Source organism: Physeter macrocephalus, chromosome 18 (genome assembly GCF_002837175.3).
Source record: "Physeter macrocephalus isolate SW-GA chromosome 18, ASM283717v5, whole genome shotgun sequence".
Classification (NCBI taxonomy): Eukaryota; Metazoa; Chordata; class Mammalia; order Artiodactyla; family Physeteridae; genus Physeter; species Physeter macrocephalus.
Genome location: NC_041231.1, coordinates 70,428,885 through 70,440,857, shown reverse-complemented (window position 1 = coordinate 70,440,857; position 11,973 = coordinate 70,428,885). Strand labels below are relative to the sequence as shown.

Genomic DNA, 11,973 nt, shown 5'->3' with positions numbered 1-11,973 from the left:
CCCTCCTTCCCTCCCTCCCTCCCTCCCTCCCTCCCTCCCTCCCTCTCTCCCTCTCTCCCTCCCTTTCTTTCTTTTCATTCATTCTGCTGTGCTGGGCCTTAGTTGCAGCATGCGGGATCTTCATTGCCGCACACAGGATCTTTAGTTGCACATGCAGGATCTTTTAGTTGTGGCACATGGGATCTTTTAGTTGTGGCATGCAAACTCTTAATTGTGGCATGTGGGATCTAGTTCCCTGACCAGGGATCGAACCCAGGCCTCCGGCATTGAGAGTGTGGAGTTTTAGCCACTGGGCCACCAGGGATGTCCCCCTTTTTGATTCTGATGCCTTTTACTTATTTTTCTTGCCTAATTGCTCTGGATGGGACTTTCAATACTGTGTTGAGTAGGAGTGCTGAGGGTGGGCACCGTTGTCTTGTTTGACAATGAGTTTGGGAATGTTCCCACCTCTTTGATTTTTTAGAAGAGTTTGAGAAGAATTGATGTTAATTTTTCTTTAAATGTTTGATAGAATTCACCAGTGAAGCCATCTGGTCCTGGGCCTTTCTTCATTGGGAGATTTTTGCTTACTGATTCAATCTCCTTGCTAGTAATTGATCTGCTCCAATTTCTTCCTGATTCAGTCTTGGTAGCTTGTACGTTTCTAGAAATTTATCCATTTATTCTCGGTTGTCCAATCTGCTGGCATATAATTGTTCATTGTGGTCTCTTATTTCTATAGAATTGGTAGTAATCTCCCCACTTTAATTTCTGATTTTACTAACTTGAGTCTTCTCTCTTTTTTAGTCTGTCTAGCTAAAGTTTTGCAAATTTCTTGATATTTTCAAAGAACTAACTTATCATTCCATTGATTTTCTGTATTATTTTTCTATTTTCCATTTCATCTATATCTACTCTTTATTATTTCCTTTCTTCTGCTAGTTTTGGGTTTAGTTTGTGTTTTTCTAGTCACTTAAATTATAAAGTTAGGTTGTTGATTTGAGATCTTTCTTGGTTTTTAGTGTAAGTGTTTATAGCTAAAAAATTTCCCCTTAGGGAATTCCCTTGTGGTCCAGTGATTAGGACTCAGCGCTTTCACTGCTGAGGGCCTGGTTCAGTCCTTGATCTTCAGTCCTAAGATCCCACAAGCTGTGTGGCACAACCAAAAAAAAAAAAAAAAAAATTCCCCTTAGTACCACTTTTGCTGTGTCTCATAAGTTTTGGTATGCTGTGTTTTATTTTCATTTATCTTTAGGTATTTCTAATATCACTTGTGATTTATTTTTTGACTCCTGTTTTTTGTTTGTTTGTTTGTTTGTTTGTTTTTGTGGTATGCGGGCCTCCCTCTGTTGTGGCCTCTCCCGTTGCGGAGCACAGGCTCCGGACGTGCAGGCTCAGCGGCCATGGCTCACGGGCCCAGCCGCTCCGCGGCATGTGGGATCCTCCCAGACCGGGGCGCGAACCCGGTTCCCCTGCATCGGCAGGCGGACGCGCAACCACTGCGCCACCAGGGAAGCCTGCGACTCCTGTTTTTTAAAGTGTATTAATTTCCACAATTTTGTGTACTTTCCAGTTTTCTTTGTACTTGATTTCCAACTTCATCTTATTGTGGTCAGAGAAGATACTTAGTAAGACATTTATCTTTTTAAAATCTATTGAGACTTAATTTGTGGCCTAACATATGCTCTCTCTTGGAAAATGCCCCAGGTGTACTTGAGAAGAATGTATATCATGTTATTGTTGGGTGTTGTTCTGTATATGTCTGTTAGGTCTAGTCCTCTGTTTCCTTAATTATCTTCTGTCTGGTTGTTCTATCCATTCTTGCAAGTGGGGTATTGATGTCTCCAACTGTTATTGTAGAAATGTCTCTTTCTCCCTTCAATTCTGTCTATTTTTGCTTCCTATATTTTAATTGTTGGTCATTAGGTGCTTAAACATTGTAATTGTTAAAGTTTCTTGCTGTATTGAAACATTTATTATACAATGTCCTTCTTTGTTTTGTAAACTTTTCTGATTTAAAGTCTATTGTGTCTGATGTTAGTATATCCATTCCTGCCCTATTTTTGTTACAATTTGTATGGAATGTTTTTTTTATTCTTTCACCTTCAACATGTTTGTGTTTTTGGATCTCAAGTGAGTTTCTTGTAGGCAGCATATACTTGGATCATGTGTATTCATCCATTCTGCCCATCTCTGTCTTTTGAATGGAGAGTTGAATCCACTTACATTTAAAGTAATTACAGATAGGGAGAGACTTCTGTTATTGTGATATTTGTTTTTTTGTTTCCTATATGTCGTATAGCTTTTTTGTCCTTCATTTGCTGCATTCCTGTCTTCTTTCGTGTTTAGTTGATTTTTTTTTAGTGGAATGTTTAAATTTCTCCTTTGTATATTCTGTAGCTATTTTTTCTAGTTACCATAGAGATTACATTTAACATAAAGTTATAGTATTCTAATTTGAATTTATAGCAGGTTCATAACATACAAAAACTTGTCCTTTACAGCTCCATCCCCAACCATTTCACTTGTTGATGTCATAAAATTGCATCTTCATACATTGTGTATGCAATGCATAAGTAATCATTCTTTTAAATGTATGTTTCCTAAATTATGTAGAAAACCAAGATTTGGAGTTACAAACCAAAGTTACAGTAATATACTTTTACATTAATAATTTTTTTCTTTAGATGTATTAGTCTCTTAAATCACGTAGAAAACAAAAAGTACAGTTACAAATCATTTTTATAATAATACTAGCTTTTATTATTACCCATGTATTTACCATTATTGAAATATTCATTTCTCCATATGGCTTTGAGGTACTGTCTAGGGTCCTTTCATTTCACCTTGGAGGTCTCACTTGAGCAGCTCTTAGTGGTCACAAATTTCCTCAGCTTTTGTATATCTAGGAATATCTTAATTTCTCTCTCACTTTTGCTGGATAGAGGACTTTTGGTTGACTCTTTTTTTTTTTTTTTTTTTTTTTTTTTTTTGTGGTACGCGGGCCTCTCACTGTTGTGGCCTCTCCCGTTGCGGAGCACAGGCTCTGGACACGCAGGCCCAGTGGCCATGACTCACGGGCCCAGCCGCTTCGCGGCATGTGGGATCCTCCCGGACCGGGGCGCGAACCCGTGTCCCCTGCATCGGCAGGCAGACTCTCAAGCACTGCGTCACCAGGGAAGCCCCTGGTTGACTTTTTAATTTGAGCACTTTGAATATACTGGCCTACTGACTTCTTGCCTCCATTTTTTTTTTCTATGAGTTTATTTGTTTTTTGAAGTATACTTGACCTACAACACTACAACATAATGATTTGATATTTCTGTGAATTACAAAATGATAAGTCTAGTTACCATCTATCACCATACAAAGACATTACATTATTATTGACTGTATTCCCCACACTGTACATTTCCTCCCCATGACTCATTTATTTTGAAACTGGAAGTTTGTACCTCTTGATTTCTCTCGCCTATTTCACTCATCCCCCACCCTCTCCCCTCTGGCAAGCACCTTTTTGTTTCTGTATCTATGATTCTGTTTCTGTTGTATTATATTTGTTCATCTGTTTTGTTTTCTAGATTCCACATGTAAATGAAACCGTTCAATATTTGCCTTTCTCTGTCTGACTTATTTCACTTGGCATAGTATCTCTAGGCCCATCCATATTGTTGTAGATGGCAAGATTTCATTCTTTTTTATGGCTGATAAAATATTCCATATACACACACAGACCCCACATCTTCTTTATCCAGTCATCCATTGATAGACACTTAGGTTGCTCCATATCTTGGCAGTTGTAAATAATGCTGCAGTGAACATAGGGGTGCACATGTATCTTTTTGAATTATTGTTTTTATTTTCTTTGGAAAAATACCCAGAAGTGTAATTGCTGGATTGTATGTTAGTTCTATTTTTAATTTTTTGAGGAACCTCCATACTGTTTTCCATAGTGGCTGCACTAATTTACATTCCCGCCAATAGTGCACAAGGGTTCCCTTATCTCCACATCCTCCAGTTTGATTCTGATTATTTTGCATGTAGCTGTCCAGTTTCCCAACACCATTTATTGAAGAAGCTCTCTTTTCCCCATTGTATATTCTTGATTCCTTTGTCATAGATTAATTGCCCTTGTAAGTGTGGGTTCATCTGGGCTCTCTATTCTGTTCCATTTACCTATGTTTTTTGTGCCATTACCATACTGTTTTGATTACTGTAGTAGCTCTTTGTAGTATAGTTTAAAATCAGGGAGCATAATACCTCCAGCTCTGTTATTCTTTCTCAAGATTGTTTTGGCCACTCAGGATCTTTTGTGTTTCCATACAAATTTTAGAATTATTTATTATAGTTCTATGAAAATGCCATTGATATTGTGATAGGGATTGCATTGAATTTGTAGATTGCCTTAAGGAGTATCGTCACTTTAACAATATTAATCCTTCCAATCCATGAGCACAATATATCTTTTCATTTAAAAACATTTTTTTAAACTTTTTATTTTATATTGGAGTATAGTTGATTAACAGTGTTGTGGTAGTTTCGGGTGTACAGCAAAGTGTTTCAGTTATACATGTATCTATTCTTTTACAAATTCTTTTCCCATTTAGGTTGTTACATAATATTGAGCAGAGTTCCCTGTGCAATACAGTAGGTACTTGTTGGTTATCCATTTTAAATAAAGCAGTGTGTACATGTCAATCTCAAACTCCCTAACTATCCCTTCCCCCCACTCTTCCCCCCAGTAACCATAAGTTCCTTCTCTAAGTTTGTGATTCTGTTTCTGTTTTGTATCATTTCTTTTTAGATTCTGCATATAAGTGATATCATGTGGTATTTGTCTTTCTCTGTCCAACTTACTTCACTCAGTATGACAGTCTCTTTGTCCATCATGTTGCTGCAAATGGCATTATTTCATTCTTTTAATGGCTGAGTAATATTCCATTGTATATATGTACCACATCTTCTTTATCCATTCCTCTGTCAATGGACATTTAGGCTGCTTCCGTGTCTTGGCTATTGTAAACAGTGCTGCAGTGAACATTGGGGTGCATGTATCCTTTTGTACCGTGTTTCTCCAGATATATGCCTAGGAGTGGGATTGCAGGATCATATGGTAGCTCTGTTTTTAGTTTTTTAAGGACCCTCCATACTGTTCTCCATAGTGGCTGTACCAATTTACATTCCCACCAACAGTGTAGGAGGGCTCCCTTCTCTCCACACCCTCTCCAGCATTTATGGTTTATGTATTTTTTGATGATAGCCATTTAAAAAAATTTATTTATTTATGTATTTATTTATATATTTTTGTCTGCGTTGGGTCTTTGTTGCCGCATGCGGGCTTTTCTCTAGTTGTGGCATGTGGGGGCTACTCTTCGTTGTGGTGCGCAGGCTTCTCATTGCAGTGGCTTCTCTTGTTGCAGACCATGGGCTCTAGGTGCGCGGGCTTCAGTAGTTGCAGCACACAGGCTCAGTAGTTGTGGCTCATGGGCTCTAGAGTGCAGGCTCAGTAGTTGTGGTGCATGGGCCTAGTTGCTCCATGGCATGTGGGATCTTCCCAGACCAGGGCTCATACCTGTGTCGCCTGCATTGGCAGGCAGATTCTTAACCACTGTGCCACCAGGGAAGTCCTGATGATAGCCATTTTGACTGGTGTGAGGTGATATCTCATTGTACTTTTGACTTGCATTTCTCTAATAATTAGTGATGTTGAACATCTTTTCATGTGTTTCTTGGCCATCTGTATGTCTTCTTTGAAGAAATGTCTATATAGGTCTTCTTCCGACTTTTTGATTGGGTTGTTTGTTTTGATGATATTAAGCCACATGAGCTGTTTGTAAATTTTGGAGACTAATCCCTTGTTGGTCACATCATTTGCAAATATTTTCTCCCATTCTCTTGGTTGTCTTTTCATTTTGTTTATGGTTTCCTTTGCTGTGCAAAAGCTTTTAAGTTTAACTAGGTCCTATTTGTTTATTTTTGTTTTTATTTCCATTACTCTGGGAGACGGATTGAAAAAGATATTGCTGCAATTTATGTCAGAGAGTGTTCTGCCTATGGTTTTCTCTAAGAGTTTTATAGTATCCAGTCTCACATTTAGGTTTTTAATCCACTTTGAGCTTTTTTTTGTGTATGGTGTTAAAGAATGTTCTAATTTCATTTTTTTTACATGTTGCTGTCCAGTTTTCCCAGCACCATTTATTGAAGAGACTGTCTTTCCACCATTGTATAGTCTTGCCTCCTTTGTTGTAGATTAATTGATCATAGGTGCATGGGTTTATTTCTGGGCTTTCTATCCTGTTCTGTTGATCTATATTTCTGTTTTTGTGTCAGTACTATACTGTTTTGACGACTATAGCTTTGTAGTATAGTCTGAAGGTAGGGAGCCTGATTCCTCCAACTTTGTTTTTCGTTCTCAAGATTGCTTTGGCTATTCAGGGTCTTTTGTGTCTCCATACAAATTTTAAGATGTTTTTGTTCTAATTCTGTGAAAAATGCCATTGGTAATTTGATAGGGATTGCATTGAATCTGTAGATTGCCATGGGGTAGTATAGTCATTTTCACAATATTGATTCTTCCAATCCAAGAACATGGTATATCTTTCCATCTGTTTGTGTCGTCTTCAATTTCTTTCATCAGCGTCTTATACTTTTCAGAGTATAGGCCTTTTGTCTCCTTAGGTAGGTTTATTCCTTGGTATTTTATTATTTTTAATGCGATGGTAAATGGGATTGTTTCTTGAATTTCTCTTTCTGATCTTTCGTTGTTAGTGTATAGAAATGCAACAGATTTCTGCATATTAATTTTGTAACCTGCAACTTTACCAAATTCATTGATGAGCTCTAGTAGTTTTCTGGTAGTGTCTTCAGGATTTCCTATGTGTAGTATCATGCCATCTGCAAACAGTTAGTTTAACTTCTTCTTTTCCAATTTGAATTCCTTTTATTTCTTTTTCTTCTCTGATTGCCATAGCTAGGACTTCCAAAACTATGTTGAAAAAAAGTGGTGAGAGTGGACATCCTTGTCTTGTTCCTGATATTAGGAGAAATGCTTTCAGCTTTTCATCATTGAGTATGATGTTAGCTGTCGGTTTGTCTTATATGGCCTTTATTATGTTGAGGTAGGTTCCCTCTATGCCCGCTTTCTGGAGAGTTTTTATCATAAATGAGTGTTGAATTTTGTCGAAAGCTTTTTCTGCATCTATTGAGATGATCATATGGTTTTTATAATTCAATTTGTTGATGTGGTGTATCACACTGATTGATTTGCGGATATTGGAAAATCCTTGCATCCCTGGGATAAATCCCACTTGACATGGTATATGATCCTTTAAATGAATTGTTGAATTTGGTTTGCTAATATATATGAATTTTTATAAATTTAATTAATTAATTAATTAATTAATTTTGCCTGCGTTGAGTCTTCGTTGCTGCGTGTGGGCTTTCTCTAGTTGTGGTGAGTGGGAGCTACTGTTCGTTGCAGTGTGCGGGCTTCTCATTGCAGTGGCTTCTCTTGTTGCGGAGCACGGGCTCTAGGCACACGGGCTTCAGTAGCTGTGGCATGTGGGCTCAGTAGTTGTGGCACACGGGCCATAGAGCACAGGCTTAGTAGTTGTGGCACATGGGCTTAGTTGCTCCGCGGCATGTGGGATCTTCCTGGACCGGGGCTCGAACCCACGTCCCCTGCATTGGCAGGCGGATTCTTAACCATGGTGCCACCAGGGAAGTCCGCTTTGCTAATATTTTATTGAGGATTATTGCATCTATGTTCATCAGGGATATTGGCCTGTAATTTTCTTTCCTTCTGGTGTTTTATCTGGTTTTGGCATCAGGGAAATGTTGGCCTCATAGAATGAGTTCAGAAGCATTCCTTTCTCTGCCACTTTTGGAATAGCTTAAGAAAGATAGGTATTTGTATGCTAACACATATATATGGAATCTAAAAAAAAAAAGCTTTCTTCAGAACTTAGGGCAGGACAGGAATAAAGACGCAGGCATAGAGAATGGATTTGAGGACATGGGGAGGGGGAAGGGTAAGCTGGGATGAAGTGACAGAGTGGAATGGACATATATACACTACCAAATCTAAAATAGATAGCTAGTGGGAAGCAGCCGCATAGCACAGGGAGATCAGCTCGGTGCTTTGTGTCCACCTAGAGGGGTGGGATAGGGAGGGTGGGAGGGAGATGCAAGAGGGAGGAGATATGGTGATGTATGTATATGTATAGCTGATTCACTTTGTTATAAAGCGGAAACTAACACAACATTGTAAAGCAATTATACTCCAATAAAGATGTTAAAAAATATATATAAATAAAACAAATAAATAAATAAAAGAAAGAAAGATAGGTATTAATTCTTCTTCAGATGTTTGGTAGACTTGACCTATGAAGTTGTCCGGTCCTGGACTTTTGTTCGTTGGGAATTTTCTATTACTGATGCAGTTTTTTTTTTACTGGCAATTGTTCTGTTCATACTTTGTATTTCTTTGTCATTCAGTCTTGGGAGATTGTACATTTCTAGGAGTTTATCCACTTCTTCAATATTGTCCATCTTACTGGTGTATATTGTTAGTAGTAATTACTTACGATCCTTTGTATTTCTGTGGTGTCAGTTTTTTGTTTTTGTTTTTTTTGTGTGGTACACGGGCCTCTCGCTGTTGTGGCCTCTCCCGTTGTGGAGCACAGGCTCCGGACGCACAGGCTCAGTGGCCATGGCTCACGGGCCTAGCCGCTCCGCGGCATGTGGGATCTTCCCGGACCAGGGCACAAACCTGCGTCCTCTGCATTGGCAGGCAGACTTGCAACCACTGCGCCACCAGGGAAGCCCTGTGGTGTCAGTTTTAACTTCTTTTTCATTGCTGATTTTATTTCTTTGGGCCTTCTTGCTTTTTTTCTTCATGAGTCTGGCTAAACGTTTATCAATATTGTTTATCTTTTCAAACAACCAGCTCTAAGTTTCATTGATCTTTTCTTTCTTTTTCTCTTTCTTTCCCTTTCTTTCTTTCTTTTTGTTTCTATTTCATTCATTTCTGCTCTGATCTTTATGGTTACTTTCCTTCTACTAACACTGGGATTTTTTTGTTTTTCTTTTTCTAGTTCCTTTAGGTGTAGAAGAGTTGTTATTTATTTGAGGTTTTTCTTGTTTCCTGAGCTGGGCTTGTATTGTTATAAACTTCCCTCTTAGCACTGCTTTTGCTGTATCCCATAGATTTTGGATCATTGTGTTTCCATCTTATGTTTGTCTTCAGATATATTTTGATTTTCTCTTTGATTATTCCAATGACCAATTGGTTGTTTAGTGGCATATTGCTTAGCCTCCACATGTTTGTGTCTTTTTGCAGTTTTTTCTTGTAGTTGACTTCTAGTCTCAGCATTGTGGTCAGAAAAGATGCTTGATATGATTCTAGTCTTTGTAAATGTATTGAGACTTGTTTTATTGGCCTAGCATGTGATCTATCCTAGATAGTATTCTACGTGCACTTGAAAAGAATGTGTATTCTGCTGCTTTTGGATGGAATGTTTTATATATGTAAGTGGAGTGTTAGAGTCCCCTACTATTATTGTGTTACTGTCAATTTCTTTCTGTACATTTGTTGATATTTATGTATTTAGGTGCTCCTATGCTGGGTGCATATAATTTCATCTGATCTAATGTGTTAAGGCCAGTGTTTTTTTTTTAACATCTTTATTAGAGTATGATTGCTTTACAATGGTGTGTTAGTTTATGCTTTATAACAAAGCGAATCAGTTATACATATACATATGTTCCCATATCTATATGTTTACAATTGTTATATCTTCTTGTTGGTTTGATCTTTTTATCGTTATGTAATGTCCTTCTCTGTCTTCTGTTACAGTCTTTGTTTTAAAGTCTATCTTTTCTGTTGTAAGTATTGTTACTCCAGCTCTCTTTTCATTTCCATTTGCATGGAATACCTTTTTCCATCCTCTCACATTCAGTCTGTGTGTGTCTTTAGACATGAAGTAAGTCTCTTGTAGGCATCATATATATGGGTCTTGTTTTTTTAAAAAAATCTATTCACCCATTCTATATCTTTTGATTGGAGCATTTAGTCCATTTACATAATTATTGATAGGCATGTACTTATTGCCATTTTATTAATTGTATTTGGGCCGTTTTTGTAGTTCCTTTTTGTTCCTTTCTGCTTCTTTTGCTCTCTTCCCTTGTGATTTGATGACTGTCTTTAGTGTTCTGCTTAGATTCCTCTTTTTTGGGGGGTTTGTGTATCTATTATAGGTCAAACACATTCTAACAACCCTGCATTTTTACTGTTCCCCCCCACCTTAATGTTTTTGACATCATATTTTACATCTTTTAATTTTGTGTATCCCTTAACTACTTATTGCGGATATAAATGATTTTACTACTTTTGTCTTTTAAGTTTCCTACTAGCTTTATAAGTGTTTGATCTACTACCTTTACTATACATTTGCTTTTACCAATGAGATTTTTTTTCCTCTTATAATTTTCATTTTTCTAGTTGTGGTCTTTTCTTTTCCGTTTAGAGAAGTTCCTTTAACATTTCTTGTAAAGCCAGATTTGTGGTGCTGAACTCTTTTAGCTTTGATTTGTCTGTAAAACTCTTTATCTCTCCTTCAAATCTGAATGATAGCCTTGCTGGGTAGAGTATTCTTGGTTGTAGGTTTTTTTTCTTTCATCACTTTGAATGTATTATGCCACTCCTTCAGGCCTGCAAAGTTTCTGCTGAAAAGTCAGCTGACAGTTTTATGGGAGTTCCATTGTATGTTAACTATTTGCTTTTCCCTTGCTTCTTTTAACATTCTCTCTTTATCTTTAATTTTTGCCGTTTAAATTACAATATGTCTTGGTATGAACTTCTTGGGTTGATCTCATTTGGGACTCTCTCTGCTTCCTGAATCTGTTTCCGTCCCCAAGTTAGGGAATTTTTTTCAGCTATTATTGCTTCAAATAAATTTTCTGCCCCTTTCTCTTTTCTCCTTCTGGGACCCTTGTAATGCAAATGTTAGTATGCTTGATATTGTCCCAGAGGTCTCTTAAACTGTACTCATTTTTAAAATATTTATTTTATTTATTTATTTTCCTTATTTTTTGGCTGCATCGGGTCTTAGTTGCGGCACACAGGATCTTTGTTGAGGCATGTGGGGTCTTTTGTTAAGGCATGTGGTCTCTTCGTTGTGGTGCTTGGGCTTCTCTCTAGTTGCAGCTTGTGGGCTTCTCTCTAGTTGTTGTGTGTGGGTTTTCTCTCTCTAGTTGTGGTGCGTGGGCTCCAGGGCACATGGGCTCTGTAGTTGTGGCATGCAGGCTCTCTCGTTGAGGCACGCAAGCTCAATAGTTGTGGCATGTGGGCTTAGTTGCCCCGCAGCATGGGATCTTAGTTCTCTGACCAGGGATCGAACCCACATTGCCTGCATTGTAAGGAGGACCACTAGGGAATTCCCTAAACTGTACTCATGTTTTAAAACTTCTTTTTTTTTTTCAGCTTAGATTTCCACTTCTGTTTTCCTGTTCACTGATCCATTCCTCTGTATCATACAATCTACTCTTGATTCCTTCTAGTGTATTTTTAATTTGTTATTGTATTCTTCAACTCTTTGATTCTGCTTTATATTTTCTAACTCTTTGTTGAACTTCTCACTCTGTTCATCCTTTCTTCTCCTACGTTCACTGAGCATCTTTATGATCATTACGTTGAACTCTTTATTGGGTAGATTGCTTATCTCCACTTTACTTAGTTGTACTTCTGGGGTTTTGTCTTGTTTCTTCATTTGAAATATATTCCTTTGTTGTCTCATTTTGCCTAATTCTCTGTGGTCATTTGTATGTATTAGGTAGGTGGGTTACAGTTCCCAATCTTGGAGAAGTGGCCATTTGTAGATGTCCTTACGGGGGTCTGGTAGTACACCACCCTCTGGATGCAAACCTGTATGATCTAGGGGTGTCCTTTATATGTGCTCCATTGGCCCTTCTGTTGTGGTGGGGCTGACTACTGTG

General features: G+C 37.9%; 1 long non-coding RNA gene across 7 annotated transcripts in view; it reads left to right on the top strand.

The window, feature by feature from the left end:
• LOC102989825 (uncharacterized) overlaps positions 1 to 11,973 on the top strand; it is a 149,783-nt gene that overhangs the window by 85,921 nt on the left and 51,889 nt on the right. The window lies entirely within an intron of this gene.